The 24539-nt window shown below is 41.1% G+C and overlaps 1 non-coding gene across 1 annotated transcript; it reads right to left on the minus strand.

Annotated features, from left to right (window-relative positions):
• Window positions 1-22605: 22605 nt before the first annotated feature.
• On the minus strand, window positions 22606-22746 carry LOC127640759 (U4 spliceosomal RNA). Its single transcript, XR_007970128.1, has one exon. It is a non-coding gene; the product is annotated as a U4 spliceosomal RNA (small nuclear RNA).
• Window positions 22747-24539: the final 1793 nt, after the last annotated feature.

Consider the following 24539-nt stretch of genomic DNA (forward strand, 5'->3'; position numbering starts at 1 on the left):
TACAATAAGGTTCTATATGATAACATTAGATAATGCATTAGATATCATGAACTAACACTGACCAATATACAGTATGTTTACAGGATTTATTCATCTTGGTTCATCTTAATTTATAAAAGTATATTCACTGTATATGTTCATTGTTAGTACATGTTGGTTCATAATGCATAATGTTTACATTCACCAAGATCAATACTCTAAGTGCTGTACAAGTGTTGTTTATTGTTAGTCCTTATTGTAAAGTGTTACTTGAATACTTTTGAGACGTTGACATGTCCTGTGGTGTGACATACTAAACTCCATATACAACCATTTTTAAACAGCTATTTGCTAATTACTTTATAATTATTATAGCAAGCTATTAACATGTAAACATTTGAACTAGATTCATCTTTAAACTGCTGCTCCACAATGACAGTAGTTGACTTAAAATCTTACCATAGGAGCAGGGCTGGACTGGTAATCTGGCATACCGGGCATTTTCCCGATGGGCCGACGCACTTTGGGGTCAATCAGGGATGGACTGGCCATCGGGAGAACTGAGCGGGCCGGTGGGTCGTCCACGAAACCTGCTGAATGGGCCGCGATAAGCAAAAATGAGCCGCCGCGTAACGCAGAACGGACCACAAAACGGTGCCACGATATTTCTCTTCCCAGTCCAGCCCTGCATAGAAGACACTAATGTCCACTTCCATAGAGCCCATCACTGCCCCGTCCACTAATTCAGCATCTGGGCTCAGGTATTTTTCTCATTCATTTCTTCCAAAGACTTTTCATTAAATCCCTCATAAAACAGTTGTAAGCCATGAACCAAGCCAAACAGCTCCGAGGTGAATCAAAACAACACAAAATTAGTTTAGAGGCAAAAAAATATTTGAAAGTGGGACAAAGAGACAACGGTACAAGACTGTGTATTTACCGTAAGTCATTACGGCACGAACTACAATCCCATGAAGCATTGCGAATGATGCCATTGAATAAAAAAATCTAATATATTTTACGTTTATTCCAAAATATTCCGATATGTACAAATTGATAAGTGTGAGAGACTCGATTACGTCATTAAGGGTGCGTCATGAGTGGACGGTCGCTCTGATTGGTGGATCTTTCTCTGCATCAAACATGATTTTTAAACAATGACGTTGAAATAACGTGGACTGATGGCTTCAACGGAAGCATTTACCATCGATGAACACCCTCTTGCTCAATGTAGGGCTGCATTTAATGGTTAATAAGTTATCATTAAAATCAATTAGTCTAAAGTCTAAAATGTGTTTTAACATGTGGGCCGGGAAATAATCAAAGGACCGAATAAAAATATACCAATAGCTTATTCTCTAATGCTGTGCTATGTTTAAGAGTTAGCTCATCTAATCAAACACACACACACACACACGTACTGCTTTGGGAAACAGTGCAAGTGTCAGAATCCCCAGTGGTGCCTGAGGGTCGGGAAACGGTTCCCTTTCCTCTTTTCCTCCCTTAATTAGCACACTGCAATAATTTTATTGCCTTTTTTCACAAGGATATTTCATAACCTGAAGTCATCAGAAAGCTTTCTAATTGCAAAGCTAATGCTTATGCTTCTATGCTAATGCAAAGAAGTTTCTTGAAGAAGGTGACTGTGGAGCGGGGCGGGCGGGCTAGAATGTTGCATGCCCGGTCCCCAATCGGCCTGATAGCGCGAGGGATAAAGGTGGCTGGTGACGACGGTTCGAAAGAGAGAGAATTACGAGCATGTCCGTCATGTGTGTGTTTATGTTTGTGCTTTTGGTTTTGAGTTTAAATAAATAATATTTATATTGACAAGCCGGTTCTCGCCTCCTCCTTGCCCATCATTAACCCCCTTACATTGGTGCCGAAAACCGGGAGGGAGGAGGGATGGCTGTCGAAGAGTCCTCGACACTACAGTCCACCCAGGGGAGCGGCACTACCATCTGCCGGGTGACGGAGTAACCGGAACGGCCGCCGTCCGCGGGGCGAGTGGGGACTGGATTCCCCGACCTCCTGGAGCGATGGAGCCGCTGCCAGGGGCGGAGGAGTACCCTGCCGTCCCCCAGAAACGCGGAGGGGTCGAGGTTAGACTGCCGTCCGCGAGGGGAGGAGGGAAGTAACTCCCCGATCGCCTGGAGCGGTAGGTCCGCTGCCAGGGGCGGAGGAATGTCCCCAGGTGCCGCCAGAAAAGCGGAGGGGCGTTCTGTCAGCTTGGGGTTGGAGATTTGACTCTGGTTCGCCCAGAGAGGAGCGGCTGTCGTCTGCCGGAGAGTGTGACGTAGTGTTCGAGGACCACGCGACGGTACATCAGAGAACCGGTGAGTGAGCTTCTCTCTCTCTCTCGCTGTCGCACCGTGTTGGCCTTTTCCCTTGCCTATTTTTTGTTGTTGTTGTTTTCCCCTCCTGTCTCCTCCCAGGTCGAGTAAGGCGGGGATGACCTGACGGGGCGCAAAGCACGCCCCTCCCCAGGGAAAGGGGGGGCTTTAAGTCATGCTGGTGGCACCCCGGCCTGAGGTAACGCCGGGAGGAGTGTGGAGCGGAGGGGGCCGGGGCCGGGCTAGAATGTTGCACGCCCGGTCCCCAATCGGCCTGATGGGGCGCGTGAGGGATAAAGGTGGCCGGTGACGACGGTTCGTGAGAGAGAGAATTACGACATGTCTGTCATGTGTGTTTATGTTTGTGTGTTTTGGTTTTGAGTTTAAATAAATATAATTTATATTGACAAGCCGGTTCTCGCCTCCTCCTTGCCCATCTTAACCCCCTTACAGTGACTTTTTGAAATTCAAAAAAATCGTGGCAAAAATTGCACAGAAGAACGCTGTGAGATTCTGTGAGAAGTTATTTGCAGTGCTTTCTAAGGCAAGTATACTTACAGCCAGGGCTGTAGGAGAAATCGGCCAGGGATTTTACATAGCAACCTGGCTAAAAGTTGTTGAGCGGGTGGGGGGGGGCTGGGGCTGGGGGGTGTTCACTGTTTTGTGGTCCGTTCTGCATAACGCGGCAGCTCATTTTAGCTTATCTCGGCCCATTTCGCGGCCGACCCACCGGCCCACTAGGTTCTCCCAATAGCTAGTCCGCCCCTGATCGGCCCCAAAGTGCGTCAGCCCACCGGGAAAATGCCTGGTATGCCAGATTACCAGTTCAGCCCTGCATACAGCACACTCTTGCTCAGAATTATGGACTTCAAAACACCTCTAACCACACGTATGAAACTTCAAATGTCAAAACCATCCTGTTTGTGTTAAAGACCTGAAATCTCAAATCTAGTTAGTAGATCTGATTAACATCTCTTGTAATTTCCCATTTTAGGAGTCACATTTTCCTCGTGACTCTAATACAGAGTAATGTCATGGAATGGTTAGCTACAGCGGATATAATTTCCCTCTTGCAGGACTGGATTGACCACATCGATTGGAGACCCAGACTTAATTACATTTGATTTTCTGCAGGGTACTTCCTGGTCATATAATCATCAGTCATTACTGACGAGAGTGGCTTGCTGTTGCGACAGAAGTGCTATCACTGTAGCTATGGATTTTGATATCTGATTGGATTGTTATCTGTTTAGTAGGTTTCGCTAAATGTTGGGTGATCTTTATCAATATCAAAGCTATTATCCATCAAAAGAGACAACAATTTAACCTGAATGCTCTTTTAACTTGTTATATTTATGTGTGTCAGGGTAACTCTGAAGACACCAAAGAAGATTAATTGGAACAGACTGGGAAGCGATCTAAGGTTTTCCGCCCACATATTCATTAAGTAAGACAGATTGCAGGATTTCAAGTGATTCAAGGACAGATTCTAGAAAAAGACCAAGACGTTTTTGATGTGGACATCAAGTGCAGGTTTATTAATGTTTGCCTCATCTGTCCAACTAAAGCTTCTTCCAAATCTCTAATCTCAACCACTATTTATTTGAATATTAAGGCCACAACAAATACGATTTTTTTAAATTGATGTTCCAAAGAAAACATCACTAGAGTTTACCCAAACAAAACTCTCAAAGGATAGGATTTTGTGGTTAGTTGGCATTGCGTTGCTATGTGGTTGCCATTCGGTTGCTATGGTCAGGATTAGCACACCAATGAATTTCCAATATTGTTAAGTTGTTGTTATTATTGGATAAGGATTTTTTTTTAATCATGTCAGAGGGATTGTATACACAAATAACAGTTTCTAACAGGGTGTTGCTATGTGGTTGCTATGCAGTTGCTATGGTCAGGGTTGTGTTCCCACACCTATTGACCACTGAATTTTCTAGATTTTTCCAGTTGTTTGTGATTATTGGATAAGATTTAGTTTTTAAATCATGTCAAAAGGGATTGTACTTACAAATTGCAGTTTCTAGCAGAGCGTTGCTATGCTGTGGCTTTGCGGTTACTATGGGGTTACTATGCAGTTGTTATGGTCAGAGTTCCCACACCTTTTGTCTGCTGCATTTCCATTATTTTCCAGTTGTTTGTGATTATTGGATAAGGATTTTCAAAAGTCATTTCAGATGGATTGTACTCACAAATGGCAGTTTCTAGTAGGGTGTTGCCATACGGTTACTAGGGTGTTGCTATGCAGTTGCTATGGTCAGGGTTCCTACACCTTTTGTCTGCTGAATTTCAATTATTTTTCCAGTTGTTTGTGATTACTGGATAAGGATTTTAACAAGTCATTTCATATGGATTATACTCACAAATGGCAGTTTCTAGTAGGGTGTTGCCAAACGGTTACTAGGGTGTTGCTATGATCAGGGTTCCTACACCGTTTGTCCATTGAATTTCCATTATTTTCCAGTTGTTTGTGATTATTGGATAAGGATTTTCAAAAGTCATTTCAGATGGAATGTACTCACCAATGGCAGTTTCTAGTAGGGTGTTGCCATATGGTTACTAGGGTGTTGCTATGCAGTTGCTATGGTCAGGGTTCCTACACCATTTGTCTGCTGAATTTCCATTATTTTTCTAGTTGTTTGTGATTATTGGATAAGGATTTTCAAAAGTCATTTCAGATGGATTGTACTCACAAATGGCAGTTTCTAGTAGGGTTTTGCCATAAGGTTACTAGGGTGTTGCTATGCAGTTGATATGTTCAGGGTTCCCACACCTTTTGACCACTGAATTTCAATGATTTTTCTGTTGTTTGTGATACTGGATAAAGATTTTCAAAAATAATGTCAAAGTGACTGTACTCAAAATTAAAAATGTGTAGGTTATATAAAAATAATAATCATAACAATAATACAAACAATAAAATACATTAAATTTTTTGGCAAGACTTTTCCAGGCCTAGAAATCATAATTTAAAAAAGTACCCTAATATTTCCAGGTTTTCCATGACTGTGAAGAACCCTGTATTCAGAGCACTTTGCTATGTGGTTGCAAGGGTGTTCTGGATGGATGCTAGACAGTTGTACTGTACTACTATGTACTAATGTATTGTTCAATTTTCATAATTTACTCACTTTTTACATGTTGTTCCAAACCCATTTGACTTTCATTCTTACATTGAAAACAAATGGAGATGTTAGGTAGAGCGTTGACCTCAGTCGCCATTAGCTTACACTACATCTTTTTTTCCTCATACAATGAAATTGAATGGTGACTGAGGCTAACAGTCTGTCTAACATCTCCATTTGTGGTTAAAGTAAGTCACACAGGTTTTGAACAATATGAGGTGTTCCTTGTGAACTCTCCCTTTAACAAGCACAATTTATAACAGCACTGAAACGGACTCAGATACAATGCACTTCTCTTTACTGTGTCTGTTCTTACTCTTCAGTGTTCTACTGGCTTCCATTCAAGTTTTACTCAGCTAGCCATTTGAAAGGCAAGGCCTTTTCACTGCAGTCTGTGACGCATCTTCCAGCATGAGTGAATCACACCGTCAAACACTGAACTGGCACACAGATGCCACAGGTCCTGCAGATCTCTGGGGATTTGTTCAGGTCGGGAGTCACAGTCTGTGCCGGCACAGAAAACTCATGATTCCCACCGAAACTATTAGATTACATTAGTATTGACTCATTCATGAAGAGCTGAATTATTATTTTACTATAGGAAAATAAGACACATTATTTCTGATTTACAAGCTCTGTTCCGAAAACCTAGTGAGCAGCCTTGCTATGTACTACCTTTATAGGCAGCTGCCTGCTAAGGGAGCATCCTAACATCATAGTACCTCAGAAGTGACTGATTTCGCTGCTGGAGGGGAAAAACAGCTTACAAGAGCTTGTAAGTTGGTTTGCTGGTCTTAGCTGTTTTAATATGGTCTAGATGGTTTCATAATCTGCAAGCTGGTGTAAAACTGGTCTAGCTGGTCTCAAAATCTGACCAGCTGCCAAGTTATCAAAAACCCTTTAATACCATCCAAAAAGTCAAGGATAATTAGGCTGGTCTAAGGTGTTTTTTGGGGTGGGGGGGTATATTTTAAGGTAGCCTAATATTGCTATACACACTTTTCTGTACCTACAGTGCAGCCTTTTCTTTACGATTGCACCTATGATGCCTTAAAATGCCATATAGCTAGGCAGCTCACAAAAATTTGGAACAAAGCAAATGTCTTTCAGGAATAGAGGGGTGTTGCCGGTTGATTTCTGTTCCGAAGTACATTTGGGACTTTGTAGACAACACACTTTCTCCTAAAACTCAATCAGGGAACAAGTGAACACGTATCCCAAACTGACAGGATGCCCCAAAAGAGAGAGACACATAATTTCAGGTTAGACCTGACAGCCTTGTCAGGTTATCCCACAGGCTGTGTGTGTGTATGTGTGTGTTACTGTATACATTATGTGTTTATGAGGTTTCCACCTCAGTAAATCAATGCTACTTTTTTCCATGTTTTCTCAAGGGTCATGCAGTCAATCTAACACTTACTTACAGCAGCCGCTGACCTCTAAAGCGTTCGTGACCAATGAATAGAAAACATTATAAAGTGTGACCCATGGGGTTTCAGGAGTGATTCAACTTACTACTGGGAACAACATCCTAAAACTCGCTACTTCATCTTTGGTCACAGGTGGGTTTTCATTTTTTCTGACTGGTGCTTAAAGGGATGGTTCATCCAAAAATGAAAATCTGTCATCATATACTCACCCTCATGTTGTTCCCAACCCGTATGATTTTATTTCTTATGTGGAACACAACATTTTTTGTCATGTAAATTAATCAGTTTTATGACTTTGTTTGTCTAGTAGTCCGTCAGTGTAAAGGGATTAATGGAAAGGAGGATTTGAGAACCGGCTTGACAATATAAATGATATTTTAATACGAAACTTAAAAAAAAGACAAACACACAAAGGTGTCAGACAGCTCTCCGTAAATCTCTCTCTCTCTCTCTCTCTCTCTCTCTCTGTGTCCCACTGCAGTCTCACAGTCGGCCTTTATCCCTTGATTAGCCTGATTAGGGGCCGGGTGTGTGGAATCACAACCCGGCCCCGCCCTCTGCCCTACTACAGTCAGTCTGTGACAAATGCAGTGGGTGCTAGCCACGTTAGATTATCGATTGCGCATTCCTTCAGTTCAATGCAGGAATGACCGTCAGCTAGGTTTTAAAGCCATTGCATTGATAGCCAGCTGTTGAGCACCACCTGTTAGAGGTCGACCGATAGTTGATTTTGACGAGACTGATAACTAACATGGTGATTTTTAAAATGGGTTTATAGAATAATGACTTTACTCTGATAGGCACAGACATACATAAGCAACAAGAGTCCAAAATGAATAAAATCCCAGTTTCCGCAGTTTGTTGTTCTACTAAAATCCAAATTATAACCAGAAAAAACACTTTGTGCAGAGAACACTTGATTATCTAATCAAAATAATAAAATATGCATTGAAGTGAGGATATAAATATGGAGGAATTTTGTCAATAAGGAAAGATTTAGATACAGCAAATCCCCACATGACTGCTGTTATATTGTAGTAGCAAGCCATTCTAACAGTAGAGAAACTATTGGCATAAATATTTGCAGATAACAGATAGTTCCAAAAAACAACTATCGGCCTACCTCTACTATCTGTTCCGGCCAGTGGATCCAACTTGAATCGGATATCGCTACTTTCTGCATGAATGTGACAGTGCACAAGTCATATGGTTCACTTGCATGCTACTTTTATGGTGCTTTTGCATCATTTTTAAACTTTGAAATCTTCAGTCTCTATTTACTTTCATTATATGGCAAAGATCGACCAGGATTTTATTCTTAACAATTCTTCCAGGAAAAATAAAGGAATACTAATATGGTTTTGGAATTGTATGAGGGTGCGTAAATGAAGACCGAATTTTCATTTTTGGATTAGCTATTCTTACGTTTATCTGATACGGTTTAACTACGTTTCTTAGCCTGTGGTGTTTGATTATACAGAATGTCTGTTTTGATAAGCCTCTACAAACAATCTAGAGTTGCCACAAAATTGCTGCAAATTCACCACTTATACATTTTCACATGAAAATGAGCTTTGCAGTATAATCTTCATTGTCGCCAAATGTTTGCTGCAGGTTCACCACTACTGGTGAAAAGCTGCAAACTTCTGGCAAACATTTCCTGCGAATAACAAGCTCATTTGCATGTGAAAAGTGAATGTGCGGCAATTTTGCATCAAGTTGGCAGCAACACTAGATTTTGTGTGTGTGTGTGTGTGTGTGTGTGTGCGTGCGTGTGTGTTTAAGCTGAAGATAAATTGCTTTTTTTAATTTTTTTATTAGTTTTGACCATAAACATGCAATTATCAACATAAAACCATCATTTCTAGTTTGGGCAAATGCTAGAGGATATTTGTTGTTAATGTTTTTGTTAGAAACTTTTGAGAAACTCTTTAATTGGAGACTGTTATTGGAACTTCTGTTTGATGAGGTACATCACCCTTTTCTCTCATTTTTATTTTCTTTCACTTTCATTTGTTCCTGCAACTTGTTAATATTCGGCTTTAACGAGAGCTGAAATAGCCCTGATGATGTAATTAGTGTGAGCAATTAAGGCTTAATGAGTGTTAATGAGGTAAATAAAAGCTTACCAACCTGCATAGCTTCATCAGGCACATCCCTGCGCTACGTTCACACGTTAGACTGTTGACACGTCCACCACATCAATACAATGACAGCAGAAACGCTTATATATCCGTTCAAACTGTAATTATTAGCTTCTGAAATCAACTTGGAACATTAATTATAGTGTTGTGGTAATTAGGGATGGGAATTGTGAGTAATTTTACTATTATGATTCCTCTCAATTCTTCCATTAACCATTATTTTAGTACTTTTGAGGACACGTAGCACAGTAATGGTATTTATTTTATTACAAGCTGGACATGACAAAAGTCGTAACTTGCATGTCAGTAAATTAATTCAGTAACCGTTCCAACTGATGCATACGTGTTTTTGATTCACTAAAAAGAACCGGCTCATTAAAGTCACTTATTCAGGAATTAAAGTATACTAGTAGCACTGTATGTTTTGCACTGCAGATTCAAAAGAAAAGATATAGTAGAGAAGCAGCACTGCTGCTGAATTGCACTGTAGGAATCATTGTCATATATTGAGTATTTTACTACGTTACATTCCCATCTGTGGAAATGTTAAATTGGGGGAACCGTTAATGGAACCGAATGTCATGAAAATCACACTGAACAAGAACAAGGCTCTGAACAAGAACTGGTTGTCTGTTTCCAAATCTACAACCAAGTGGTGTTGCTACACTACTGTCTTATCACCTTTCTTCTCTATTAATAAAGGTCTGAAGATACTGTTTGGCTTCAGTGAGTATTTTGTTATCTATATCCCTTGGACTGTCCAGATATCAAGAGTAACTCTGTATCACAGTTCTGACCTTCATATAGAGGTTGACCAGGGCTGATTGTCACATTGGGAGGTGCTATATTTTAAGATTTTAAGAATTACACAAATGTGTGTTCACTCTAGCAATAGCTTTGTATGTTGGTTTCAAAACACCTAGCTCAAAACTTAAATTAGGATGATTTTTGTTAAATTAGGATGTTTTTAATAAAATTATAAGTTTCACATTCACTACGTTTGGTTTCTATTAGTAGCTTTTATTAGTAGCAGTAGCTTTTTTGTGGAGTGTATATACAGTAGTTATACTACACATTTATGTATGCGTCAACAGAAAATGAAATGTACTCTTGAGGAAAAAAAGAGTGAGAAGTTTTAAATGGTATATCACAATTGAAAATATATAATGTTGGATTTTAAATAGTGTAAATACAGTATAAGCACTGTGTGTTAATTAAAAACCTGGTAAAATTCCACGTGTGTCAGTCTGTGATTGGCTGGCCCGAGCTGTGTAAAGTCTTTGATCAACAGGCTGCTCTGGATAATCAGAAAAATGTGAATCTGTGTTATCTTAAGAGGGACACCGTCAGGTCTGCATTGGCTCTGCCAAATCACTCAAGTGTTGAACCATCACATAGCTTTGCTAATAACATCTTTATATTAGCTGATAACTAACAGCCTAAAGGCTTGTTTTCATTGTTAAATCAGTAACGTTAGTGTGGTGATGTGGGCGTGGCTGAGCAACGTCTGTGGGAGAAGAAGAATGGTAAGGATTGACACCTGTGGGAAATGATCTCTAACAGCTGTTCTGTGTTACAGTGAGAGCTGGAGAGGGATAAAAATGGTGTCCAGACCGCCAGAGGGGAGAGAGAGAGAGAGAGAGACACACACGCAGCAGAGTGAATGTGCATTTACACTGTGCTGAAAAGAAAACCGTTTTGTGTTAAGCTGAATAGCAGAAAAATAAAGATTTATGTGGATGGTTTATCTGGCCCCTGCTTTCCCTTCATAGTAGCAAGAGATCTGTCACAGTGGTACCAAAACCCAGGATTTGGAGGAAGAAACGCCATCATGGAGTCGTCGCCATTAGCCGAAGTCATCAAAACTCTTGCTGGCATCCACCAGACCCAACATCAAGCCCTCCAGAACTTACATGCAGAGCAGGTGCAGCGTTTCCAGGTCCTGCTCCAAGCCCAGGCGGAGGATAGACAGGTATTGCGTGAGCTTGATGGCCCTGGGGAGTACTCCAGCTGGGACCCCGGCCGCAGCCATAGCCAAGCACCAGATCACACTTGCGAAGTTAGGGCCAGCTTGCGACCCACCAACTTCCGGTCATGAACGTCATGGAATACGCAGACCTAAAGCGGGCCATCTTGAAACTGGTTGGCCGTAACCCTGAACAACACCAGCAGTGTTTACGTATGCTGCCATACAGCAAATGCAGTCGCCCATTTGCCTTCGCTCAACAGCTCCGCGATGCCTGTTGGGGGTGACTGTTGGCAGAGGATCACATCGCCGAAGCTGTCATTGACCCTGTGGTACTGGAGCAGTTTGTCGGCTGTGGCGGATTCCCTTCAAGGTAATGGGGGAAGTAGGTCACAGTGTGGATGGCTCCCTGGCCTGAGTCGGGCGATGGGAGTATGTGGTGATGTGGGTGTGTCCAAGTGACATCTGTGTAGAGCGAGGCCAGGAGAGGAAGAACTGTAAGGATTGACACCTGTGGGAAATGATCTCTAACAGCTGTTCAGTGTTAAAGTGAGAGCTGGAGAGGGATAAAAGGGGTGTCCAGACTGCCGGAGGGGAGAGAGACACATGCAGCAGAGTGTGTGTGCATTTACGTTGTGCTAAAAAGCAAACTGTTTTGTGTTAAACTGAAAAGCGGAAAATAAAGATTTACATGGACTGTTCACCTGGCCCCTGCTTCCTCCTTCAAAGTCGCAAGAGATCTGACACAGTTAGATTAATATAGCTTTGTTGGTCAATATTGTAATGACAGCAAAATTGGCAGCAATAAAGATTGTTTAGTATGTTGCAGTTGATGATGCAAATTTATGCGAAGGTCCCTCTTTATTTAAACGTCAATCTACTGTGGAAATCAATGTTGCTAAGTCCTATGACTTGTTTTCCTTCAGTGTCCTATGGATCAATAGGCAGATTGTCTGATAGTCTGACTGCTGTAGGGTAGGTCCTGGACTCCACAAACAATAAGGAGACACAGCAGAGAAAATCTGCCTAAACAACAAACCGCATCCTCAAGCCATCACAATCCAATCATTGATTCTGTGAGAAACAGGAAATAGAGCTCTCTGGAATGTGTCTCTTCTTGCTGACTGTCTCTGTAAAGGGATTGAAAGCCCAGATATGAACGCAGCCATGCAGGGAGAGCTGCAGGACACCCACTTCCAGTTTCACTCTCAAAAACACATCTGAGAGTTTAAAGAGGGCTTTTAAGGAAAAGTTCTATTTATTTACCTTCGCTGTTCCATGTATGGTCTAAAATGCAATTATCCTGCCTTTTCAATTTCGAGTACACTTCCCGTGGTCTTTGAAGGAATGCAATGTTAAGGTTGTACATATTAACATTTAAACATTTAAGTAACAAAGCTCCTTTTTCACTCTCAAAAACACTGTCTCAGTGTGAACGGAAGGCCAAAGCATAGAGAAAAATATGCGTTTTCAAACGAAAACTTACTGACCTCTTTATTAGGTACATCTGTATACCTACGGTACTTATTCATGTGATTATCTAATCAGCCAATCGTGTGGCAGCAGTGCAACGCATAATATCATTCAGATACGGGTCTGGAGCTTCAGTTAATGTTCACATCAACCAACAGAACTAGGACACAGAACAGTCTCTAGTGTATAATGAGAATGGTGTGAAAAACAAAAAACATCCAGCGAACGGCAGTTCTGCTGACAGGAATGACAGAGGTCAGAGGAGAATGGCCAGACTGGTCCAAGCTGACAGGAAGGTGACTCTAACCCAAATAACCACATGTTACAACAGTTCTATGCAGAAAAGCATTTCTGAATAAACAACATGTCCAACATTGAGGCGGATGGGCTACAGCATCAGAAGACCCCTCCAAGTACCACTACTATCAGCTTAGAACAGGAAACTGAGGCTGTAGTGGGCACAGGCTCACCAAAACTGGACTTTAGATGATTGGAAAAACATCGCCTGGTCTGTCGAATCTCGATATCTGCCCATGCAGCCTCCGCATTCTGTTCTTGGCTGACAAAAGTGGAACCCGACTTGGTCTTCTGCTTTTGTAGACCATCCGCCTCAAGGTTCGACATGTTATACCATCTGAGATGCTATTCTGCTCACTACAGAGTGTTTATCAGAGTTACTGTCACCTTTCTGTCAGCTCGAACCAGTCTGGTCATTCTCCTTTGACCTCTTTCATCAACAAGACATTTACAGCCACATAACTGCCACTCGCTGGATGTTTTTGTTTTTCGCACTATTCTCTTTACACTCTGGAGGCTGTTGCATGTGAAAATCCCAAGAGATCAGCAGTTGTAGAAATACACAAACCAGCCAGTCTGGCCCCAACAATCATGCCATGGTCGAAATCACTGAGATCACATTCTTTCCCCATTCTGAAAGTTGATGTGAACATTAACTGAAGCTCCTGACCCATATATGCCTGATTTTATGCATTGCACTGCTGCCAGATAGTTAGATTAGATAATCACATAATTTAGTAGGTGTACAGGTGTACCTAATGAAGTAGCCGGTGAGTGTACATTGTAATTTATTTTTATTCAATGCCTCACGAAAGAGGATTAGTAGACAGTTAAAAAATACTTTTGAAAATGCTCTCCATTACCGCATATTTTGGAACACAAAAACACAAGAAAACTGAAAATTGCATTTTCAAACAGATTGGTGTGGATGTGGCCTTATAGTTGGCTTTTTTAAAGGTTTTGAACTCTTTATTGAAGAACTTCTTTAATAACTATGTAGAAAATAAAAATGTAAAATAGTAGCAGACGCAGTACTAAAGTTGCAGTCCACTGTATTGAGTGATGCACACTAAAGTAAATCCCTCTGCATTAGCTACATAATTAAAACAAATGGAGATGTGTAAACTATTATCCTAATGAAATTCATCCACAGGGGTCAGAGGTCACGTGTGACTAATGGCTGCAAGTGAATTCAGGCTAAATGGAATAGTGAGGTTTTCTACAGGCATGTAATGTGTTTGCAATCGACAAATCCATTAAATCAGTTGACTTTGTGATATTCTGTCATTAAATATTCCCGAGTCAATACAATTTAAGCTCAATCAACAGGAGTGTTAGCATAATGTTGATTACCACAAAAATAATTTTTACTCATACCTGCTTCTTTTATTTTTAAAGGCAAAAATCTGGGTTGCAATGAGGCACTTACAATGGAAGTGAATGGGTGCAATTTTTAAAGGGCTAATGGCAGAAACGTGAAGCTTATAATACAAAAAAACACTTAAATTAATTATTTAAAAACTTCTATTTATATTTTATATTTAAAACGTATATTTTTGAGCTGTAATGTTGTTTAAAAATCATAGTTTTTAGGAGGAGACCGACACCGATGTCATCAACATCGTGGTGCTGGAGCATTTTGTCTCCCGGCTGACGAAAGGGACGGCGGAGTGGGTCCAGTACCAACTGGTGCCACTGGCAGAGGCGATCCAGCTGGCTGAGGACCATATAGTGGCATATCCATGGGACGGCGAGCCATTTTCTCTCTCTCGCTCTCTCTCTCTCTCTCTCTCTCTCTCTCTCTATATATATATATATATACATCTTTATTCCTTCCCTTCCCTGTATTCTGTTCCCCAGAAATGGGGGATTCCTTCCCCAAAACCGGTCCCCTGGTCCCATGGGCTGTTCATCCCACTGACTTCCCCTAACCCTCTCAGCTCTCCCCCACAGGCTGGTGAATCCACTGCCACGGGTGTGGGCATGAAGTCTGGGCCAGTCTGCTGGAGCTAAGGGGTTCCTGGGCATTTCAAGGACCGATGCCCCACGATGAAGGTGGAGACATTGGTCTGGATCCCTGATGCACCACAGGCCGCCCCTATCGACCAGGAGTAATTCAATCTGAGGATTTGGATACAAGCCACTGGGTGAAGGTAAGGTGTGTGAACAGGGATATTCACGATTACTCGTTAGTGATGGTCATCATTCAATTTTGGGGACAAAAACATAGTGTAACATAGCCGTCTACGTCCGCTCCATGTCAGAATGATGTAAGGGAGGGGGGATGTCTCTGCCTTCCCAGACCTTAGAGTATTACCTGCAAGGGATTTCCCTCTGGAGCAGACGCAAGACGAGACCCTTAGGCACGCCTTTGATCGAGTGAGAGTGATTGATGGTCAATGCCTCCTGCTAGACATTGTGCTCACATATCCGTATTTTTCATTTATTAAGGATCGGTTGTGTTGAGTGACACAGGACACTCAGACAAAGGAGGATACAACCCAATTGATAGTACAGAAGAGCCGTCAGGAAATGTTATTCCATAATCTGATGGCGGGTCACTTACGGTGAGAGAAAAAACTAAACCGTCTAATGGCCCATTTCTATTGGCCGGGCATTCACGGGGATGTTCGCAGGTGGTGTGCGGCATGCCATGAAATTCTGCTGGTGAATCGTCCGACCACCCCAAGAGCGCCTTTGCAACCGCTTTCTTTGATCGAAGTCCCCTTCGAAAGAATTGGCATAGACCTCAACGGGCCATTAGAGTGGACGGCATGCGGGCATTGCTTTGTGTTGGTTCTGGTGGACTACGCAACACGATATCCGGAAGCAGTGCCTATACGCATCCCCAAACGGACAGCTTGGTCAAACGGTTTAATAAGACCCTGCAAAACACGATTCATAAGTTCGTGCACAAAGATGCTCAGAATTTAGATTAGTGGTTCGAACCTCCACGGGATTTTCCCTATTCAAATTATTGTACAGCTGTGAGCCTCGTGGCATCTAAGATGTCATGAGGAAAAATTGGGAGGAGGGACCTTCAAACAGTAAAAATTTAATTCAATGCGTTCTTGACATGAGAGCAAAACTCCTCACATTGGGACAGCTATCACATGAGAATTTGCTGCAGACACCGCTGCCTATCTACATGACATCATCTTTTACAGTAATGATTGACCTTGGCACCTACAGCATCTGAGTGTTGTCCTGACTCACAGCAAACCGTAAGAAGTGTGCAATTGGATGGGTGGAAGTATGGTATCTCGGATTCCACTTGGGTCAAGTGGTGGTGGAGTGGTGGTGGCGTAGTGGGCTAAAGCACATAACTGTTAATCAGAAGGTTGCTGGTTCGATCCCCACAGCCACCACCATTGTGTCCTTGAGCAAGGCACTCAACTCCAGGTTGCTCCGGGGGGATTATCCCTGCAATAAGTGCACTGTAAGTCGCTTTGGATAAAAGCGTCTGCCAAATGCATAAATGTAAATGTAAATGTCAAGGACAGGTGTGGCCCCAAATTGATAAGACTACAGTGATTGCAGACTGCCGGAGTCCAAATGACCAAAAAGACTGTTCCTGGAGTTGGCTGGCTATTATCATAGGTTTGTCCTAACTATTCGACCATTTCGACCAAACTATTCTGATCTTACTAAAAAGGGGGCACCAGATCTGGTCCAGTGGATGGAGCTGTGTCAGCAGGTGTTCACGTGGGTGAAAGCTGTGTTTTGCTGGGCGGTCCTTACCCTTCAGTATTACCTCCTGGGATGGGCCTTCACCCTCTGTTCGGATCACTCCCCCCTCTAGTGGCTCCATTGCATGAAGGATACCAATGCGCTGAAGGATATATAGCTCTTCAGCCATATAAGTTTGAGGTGGTCCACAGACTGATTTCTGCTCTAGAAATGGGGAGGGGGAGTAGAGGGCAGGCTGTATAGCTCCCTGGCCTGAGTCGGGCGATGGGGGTATGTGGAGGTGGGGGCGTGGTTGAGTGCCGATTTGTGAATGGAGAGCCAGATCGGGAGTTGAGAGCAGTAAGGAGTCCCACCAGTGGGTGTTATCTCTAACTGCTGTTTGTGTTTTGCAGTGAGAGCAGAGAGGAATTAAAAGGAAGTCCAGACCGAGAGGGGAGAGAGAGCCGAGCCTGCTCTTGTGTGGGATGGGGGCATCATTTGTGTGTGCTGAAAAGCACTAGAGTGACAGAAAATAAAGATACCTTTTGAGTTTGATTTCCATTATCATGTAACCCAGGTTTGTTACTTTAAAAATGTATCTTTAAATAATATATATTTTTATTATGAAAACGTTATTTGCATTTTTTTCTTGTACTTATGGAGGGGTCCTGACGTGTGCCAGCTGATCATCTGCCATTGAGATGAATAGGATTACTAATGAAGAGCTTTCCCCAGGTATTATAGACCTTCTTGGTAATTATTATAAATCTGGATTATTTTTGCTTCTGGGATTCATTACAAAAGTGCTGGAAGAATGAAGTTATTTATTTCTTTATATTTTGACACACATATGCTAATGTGGCAGTCCAATGCTTCAGAATCTCTTCTCTTTCTCACTCTTTGTTTCTACTTCGCCTCATTTTTAGCAAATTATTCATGTGTGATATAAATACACATCTACACAGATGGACGTCGACTCTTCCTCTAAGATCCTTAGCAACTGGTGTCTCACTACACAAATTTCTCACAGTTTCTCGCCCACCATAAGAACTCTCGCCATCGTGGAGAGAGTGAAAAATGTACCACAGCGATGTTTGTTCAGCTAAATTTGGTTTCACACGAATCGCACTTAAAGTATACTAGTGATTTTCCCTCGAGAAATACGATAAACAATTTTGGAACTGTCTTCGGTCGCCACTTGATGACCAATGTAAATTTGGGTCCTGAAGCAAAACCAGTTGAGAGCCATTGATTTAGTGTACAGTAAACTCTGACATCAAGTAGGTTTAAATCTCGCGCATAGCAGATAAAAAATCTGTAGCCGCAAGGAGATTCACATCTTCCTTTACCTCTTCAAAGCAACCGATTTTCCTCATGGCCAATACACAGCTCTTGACTTGGCAGCTAGTAAATTGCTGTTCATGAGACTGGAGGCGTCGGTAGCACTGAAATGTTTAGCAGACGGTTTGCTCTAAATAAATTGCCTGGCCTGAGCTGTTTGGTTTCGCAACAGGAGTGAAATTACCAAATATTTGTTAAAGATAAAGTCTGGGAGGATGGATATCAAACTAAGGACTCAGGAGGACTAAAAAAGCTGGTTTTACTGTTACATGGGATCAATATTCCAAACATACTGAACCACATTGTTTATCCTCCAGGACTTTTTCTACTTTTTTATCTGCCTTCTATATTTTAGAGAAAAAAAGCCTGAAGCAGTACAGCTGGTCTCCCAGCCTGAACGACCTGATGTTTAGCTGGTCAACCAGCTGACAAGTGCCCAAAACCCCTTCAAAACCAACAAACCACACCAGCCTAACAGTGTGTGCTTATGTGTTTAACTGGAATATACAAATATTCTTTTAAATATTAAACGAATTCTCATCATTTACACAAGATGTGTAAAGACTGACTTGTCAATGTAACTTAAATGAATGCAGTAAATCAGTTTTACTATGAACATCAACCACATCAAGATGGTTGTGTCTAATAAACGAAAGCCTTTGACACTGCTGCTCTCGTGTGGTAAATGAGTGGAATATGTTGATGTGCATGCAAGTTATTTTGAACTGAATGGAGCTGCTGATGTGGTCACTGGAGAGTGTTAACATGCATCAAAGGGGCCATATGGAAGGAGATGACCTAAGTTAGAGGGATACGAGAGCTCCGCCCCCTTACACATATTTCAATGATCAATGATGCTGAAGATTAATCATACAAATAATTGCAATTAATGATTTAATTGTCATATAAATTACATATATGCATTTTAAATATTCATGTATTCATATTTAACTAGAGTCATTCCATATTTGATTCTTTACATTCGTGTGTAATTTTAAGGCAGTTTTATCCACAAGACTTGAATCAGAATCAGCACACATACAAGGAACTTGTCTCGGTGAAAGGAGCTTCCAGTGCACAGCAGTACAAAAACAGCAGCAAAAATAATTATACACATACGTACATACTCACACAGACACACACATACATAAATATACACACATACACATACATAGTGCATTTCTAATGTAATGGCAGAAGAGGTAGATGTGTTGGATAAGTATAAAAAAGACTAAACAGTGTATTGCACATGGTTGTTGCTCAATTGGGCAGTTTTAACTGTTCGTGAGATGGATAGCCTGAGGGCAAAAACTGTTCCTGTGCCTGACGGTTCTGGTGCTCAGTGTTCTTTAGTGCCAGCCAGAAGGCAACAGTTCAAAAAGGTAATGGGCTGGGTGAGTGGGGTCTAGAGTGATTTTTCTAGCCTTTTCCTCACTCTGGAAGTGTACAGTTCTTGAAGGGGGGCAGGGGGCAACCAATAATCCTCTCAGCAGTCCGAACTGTCCTTTGATGTCTTCTGATGTCTGATTTCGTAGCTGAACCAAACCAGACAGTTATCGAAGTACATAGGGCAGACTCAATAACTGCTGAGTAGAACTGAATCAGTACAACCTCTGCTGGGCCTTTTTTCCCAATGGAGTCAATGTGTGTCTCCCACATCAGGTGCTGTGAGATGGTGGTGCCCAGGAACCTGAATGACTCCACTGCTGCCACAGTGCTGTTTTGAATGGTGAGGGGGGTCAGTGTTGGGCTGTTCCTCCTAAAGTCCACAATCATCTCCACCGTTTTGAGCGTGTTCAGCTCCAGGTTGTTTTGACTGCACCAGACAGCCAGCCGTTCAACCTCCCTTCTGTATCGTCATCTCGGATGAGGCCGATTACAGTGGTGTCGTCTGCAAACCCCCTTGTTGTGTGTATTTGACAGTCATTCCCATTAAAAATCAAAGATGGCACTACCGCGAATAAGGTCTATAAACTATTCTAGCCAATCTACAGTGTAACAATCACACATTTGATGATCACCATACCTTGTTCCCATGTGTCTTGGAGAATTACATTCTTCTTCTGAGAATTCTGAGAGTGGTGGTGCCGTAGTGGGCTAAAGCACATCACTAGTAATCAGAAGGTTGCTGGTTCGATCCCCACAACCACCACCATTGTGTGCCAATACACCATTATATATGTATTAATGAAATAAATGTATCATTATTAAAGGTCTAGCTCTTTACAAGGTCTGTTTAGCTGAATATGGTTTTCTCACTACAGGTGGAGGGTGGGTTTTATTTGATCCAACTCTGCAAGGCACTTAACTCCAGGTTGCTCTGGGGGATTGTCCCTGTAATAAGTGCACTGTAAGTCGCTTTGGATAAAAGCATCTGTCAAATGCATAAATGTAAATGTAAATGTTCTTCTGTCCCCTACCAACACTCCACTCCAGTATCCAATCAAAGCATTCTGAGTGACTCCTATTTATAAAATACTCATTCCTGGTGAGTTTGCTTTTTACTGCACCTTCATTAATTTCTGATCGGAGATTTCCACAGAAGCATATCTCATAAAAGTACATAATAAAATGCATTTTCTCGATTTTTTGTTATTTAAGGGCATTTTCACATTAGAGCTTTTGGTTTGTGCATACTGTGCTGATGATGACATTTGAATCATTCGCACTATGCACAATACATATTGACACATGAAAACTCCAAGTGTACCTTGGCCTAAAGTGTGAAAGCAGCCCTTAATAAAATGATGTGATAGTAATGTCTACTTCGTTTAATTATATATGTATTAATGAAATAAATGTATCATTATTAAAGGTCTAGCTCTTTACGAGGTCTGTTTAGCTGAATATGGTTTTCTCACTACAGGTGGAGGGTGGGTTTTATTTGATCCAACTCTGCAAACACAAAACAAAAAATGTGTACTTTGCTGATTTTGGTTTTCTTGGTAAAGGTGGAGGTAGGTTTTGTTTTAAGCATTTTTATCTCGGGGGCTTGGGTAGCTCAGTGTGTACTGAGTCATGAGTTTGAATCCAGTGCGTGCTGAGTGACTCCAGCCAGGTCTCCTAAGCAACCAAATTGGCCCAGTTGCTAGGGAGAGTAGAGTGACATGGGGTTACCTTCTCGTGGTCACTATAATGTGTGGTTCTCGCTCTCGGTGGAGCTCGTGGGGAGTTATGCATGGATGCCATGGAGAATAGGGTGGGCCTCCACGCATGCTAGGTCTCCGCGGTAACGCGCTCAACAAGCCACGTGATAAGATGCATGGATTGACGGTCTCAGACACGGAGGCAACTGAGATTCGTCCTCCGCTACCTGGATTGAGTCACTGCTACCACAAGGACTTAGAGGCCATTGGGAATTGGGCATTCCAATTTGGGGAAAGAAAAAAAGTATAGGGGCCAGCTGATGGTACATTGTACTTGTTAAGCTAAACTTAAAATTGGAAGAAAAAAAATAATGGTTAAATAAAGAGAAAACTTCTATCAGATAAAAGTTGAGTTTAGATCAAAATTAATGGAGAGTGATTGTGAGCACATAGCAACCTGAAATACAAGGAAGCTGATTGGTCATATAAATTGCATGTTACATAGAAATAGGTGTGTGTGTGTGTGTGTGTGTGTGTGTGAGCGTGTATTTATCACTTTGTGGGGACCAAATGTCCCCATAAGGATAGTAAAACCCGAAATTTTTGACCTTGTGGGGACATTTTGTCAGTCCCCATGAGGAAAACAGCTTATAAATCATACTAAATTATGTTTTTTGAAAATCTAAAAATGCAGAAAGTTTTCTGTGATGGTTAGGTTTAGGGATAGGGTTAGGGTCATGGGATAGAATATATAGTTTGTACAGTATAAAAACCATTATGTCTATGGAAAGTCCCCATAAAACATGGAAACACAACATGTGTGTGTGTGTGTGTGTGTGTGTGTGTGTGTGTGTGTGTGTGTGTTTACCAGCGTGCAGAGGGATCTTTGTTTGCAAAGCGGTTGTGCTTCTCCTACACAAGTTGGTGTTGTTGCTGGTTATAAAACCAAAGGAGAAAGATTACTAAAACATACACGGTTGTAGCCATTGAGTTTGGAGTAAACCACATGCTGAGTTTGTTACTACAGACTTTGTAAATGAAGGTTGTGTATGTCTCGCAAGTTGTTTGTTAATGCTAGCGGGTTTAGCATCTAGTATGCTAACTGGCCATGTGCAGTAAGTGCATTTGATTTAGTGTTGCTGTTGAACTGCTCTGTAAATATATACTTTAAGTGATTTGTGAGGATTCTAGTAACATTGTTGGTAGTTTAAATGAGTTAAATAGCCTTAAATGATCTCATTGCTGTGTATAGTGACTCATATATTTTTATATGTGGTTTAGCTTAATAACTCTGTATAGGTTATTAAGCTAAATATCTGAATTATGCACTGAAAATAAGCAAAAGAAGATGAAGTTGTTGCTGATAGATTTTCCATAAATTGCTTCGGTGATGAAGAATCAGATGTTTCGAGTTATTCCATGTGTCTTCTGAAGTTGATTGAAGCATTTTGTAAGTTTGGGCAGACATTGAGGCTGAGAATCCCCGTATAACTTGACTACGATGCACCAAACTGCTGTTACTGTGAGAGATGTGGTATAAACATTACTCAAAACATTTTCATTTTTCTACTAGGATTGTTTTTATATATATATATATATATATACACACACACACGTGTTTCCCGTTCAAGCAGTTAGAAACTGCACTTCCGTGAATGGATTTATTTCCATTCGTTTTCTTACTAAGAGCCGTCAAACATGTGCATAATAAGCACACTTTAGGCTGATACTTTCCTTATTTTCACTGTAAAACCAGTCTCGTAAGAGACTATCAAAAATTGTCAATGCCGACTATATTTCAAGTCGTCATGACGGGGTATTGGGTAAAGTTTTCAATTAGCAATAATCGCGCCTCGGATAAACCTCATAGGCTACGATACTGCCACTGCGCAAAGATAAATTGAAAGGTCAAACTGTACTTATTACTGTAAATCTGCGTGACGTTCCAAAGACGGTAACAAAGTATGATGTCAAGACTCACTTAAGACAAACTGACGTAATGAAAAACAATAAGAACATTAATATGGATATGAATTAGGTTGTTTGTTTTAAAGGGCGTAATTAAGATAAAGTAACGTTTAAATGTATTTTCGGCTACGTTCGCGTTGCATCATGGTAATGTTGTGACGTCAGAGGAACTTATGGGACGTTCCGATTCAGATAAAAAAGAAGCAAATGAGAATGCTAAAATCTCTGAACTTGAATTTCAAGCACAATAATAGCTTAACACAGTCCAAAATATGAACTATGAGAAGTATTAATCGTAATATGAGCGCTAAATCGCCTGATGACGTCAGGGCTACGTCACTCTCACGTGTAGTACACTTAATCACCACTAGATGTCAGTAAGAGATTGTGTAGATAAAATATGAAGCGTATTAAGTGAATGTTAAATGAACAATCCATGCATTATTAAATTAAAACATACAGAATTATTGTACACAATTTTGTATCTACATATTTGTATTGATATTAATGTATATAACTTTTAAAAACAAAACAAAACGTTTTAATTAGGAATTGTTTTTTGTTTGTTTGTGTAGATATTCTGCTGTGTTTAACTGAATAATTGCCACTCCCCTGTTGCAGGCCTGTTTGTTAAAATTGTTGGGTTTCAACAATTTTATTTCAGTTTTACAACAATTATTTGGCCTAATTTTTTGGCGGTTTTAGACATTCTAATAGTTGAAAGTAATAATTAAAATAATAATAATATAATAACAATAGTTCATTTCTGTTCTGAAGTCCCTAATCATATTTTGTCCCCTTTCTGCTGGCCAGAGTGGATTGTGAGGGGGGTGCTACACTGTATGACCTGTATGAGAGTGGAGTGTTGAGATTGTTTAAAAATTTGGTCCAACATTTTGGGATCCTCAGACCTCAGTTTTATAGGTATTTTCAACTGCACCACATGCTTTGTACTATTTTTGGGAGTAGCACATTGTGTTCTGGGCGATGGGGCAGTCATCGATGTGGGGGATGGCCATATAGAGAACTGGTTTCTGTCCTGTGTTATGATCGCCAGGCAGGTTATTTTGAGGGGTTGGTGGTCAGCTGGTGCGCTCCTATATCCGGAGTGCTGCACAGAGATGGGGAGGGAAGTGTCATTGGGAAGATGGGGTGATTTTAGAATATTTGGACCGGAAATGGGGCAGATATTTGGAATTTTTGGGGTGTGGAGAGAGTACTTATAGTTTTAAGTGAGAATGATTATTGTGTGTGTGTGTGTGTGTGTGTGTGTGTGTGTGTGTGTGTGTGTGTGTGTGTGTGTGTGTGTGTGTGTGTGTGTGCATATATATATTTACTTATGTGACCACAGGATTGTCTTTTGGGGAGGGTGGGTTGTGGGTTAAATGTTGACTGTATATGTGTGTGTGTGTGTGTGTGTGTGTGTGTGTGTGTGTGTGTGTGTGTGTGTGTGTGTGTGTGTGTTTTGCTTTTTATGTTATAAGAGTTAATTTAAAAAAAAGAAATCATATTTTGCTTGAAAATAAAAAGAAACATATGGAATATGTCTTAATGAATTCCTTAATAAATTATTTTCTTTTAGTTATTTAAAATTCTGATTTTGTGATTGCAGAAATGTACTTAAATGTACTGCATAGCAAGAATGACCCTGATGATGGGAATAATAATTGTTCTTTTCATCAGTTTATTTTGTATAAACATTCAGAAATATGGTGCTTGAGT

This window comes from Xyrauchen texanus, chromosome 49 (assembly GCF_025860055.1).
Source record: "Xyrauchen texanus isolate HMW12.3.18 chromosome 49, RBS_HiC_50CHRs, whole genome shotgun sequence".
Classification (NCBI taxonomy): Eukaryota; Metazoa; Chordata; class Actinopteri; order Cypriniformes; family Catostomidae; genus Xyrauchen; species Xyrauchen texanus.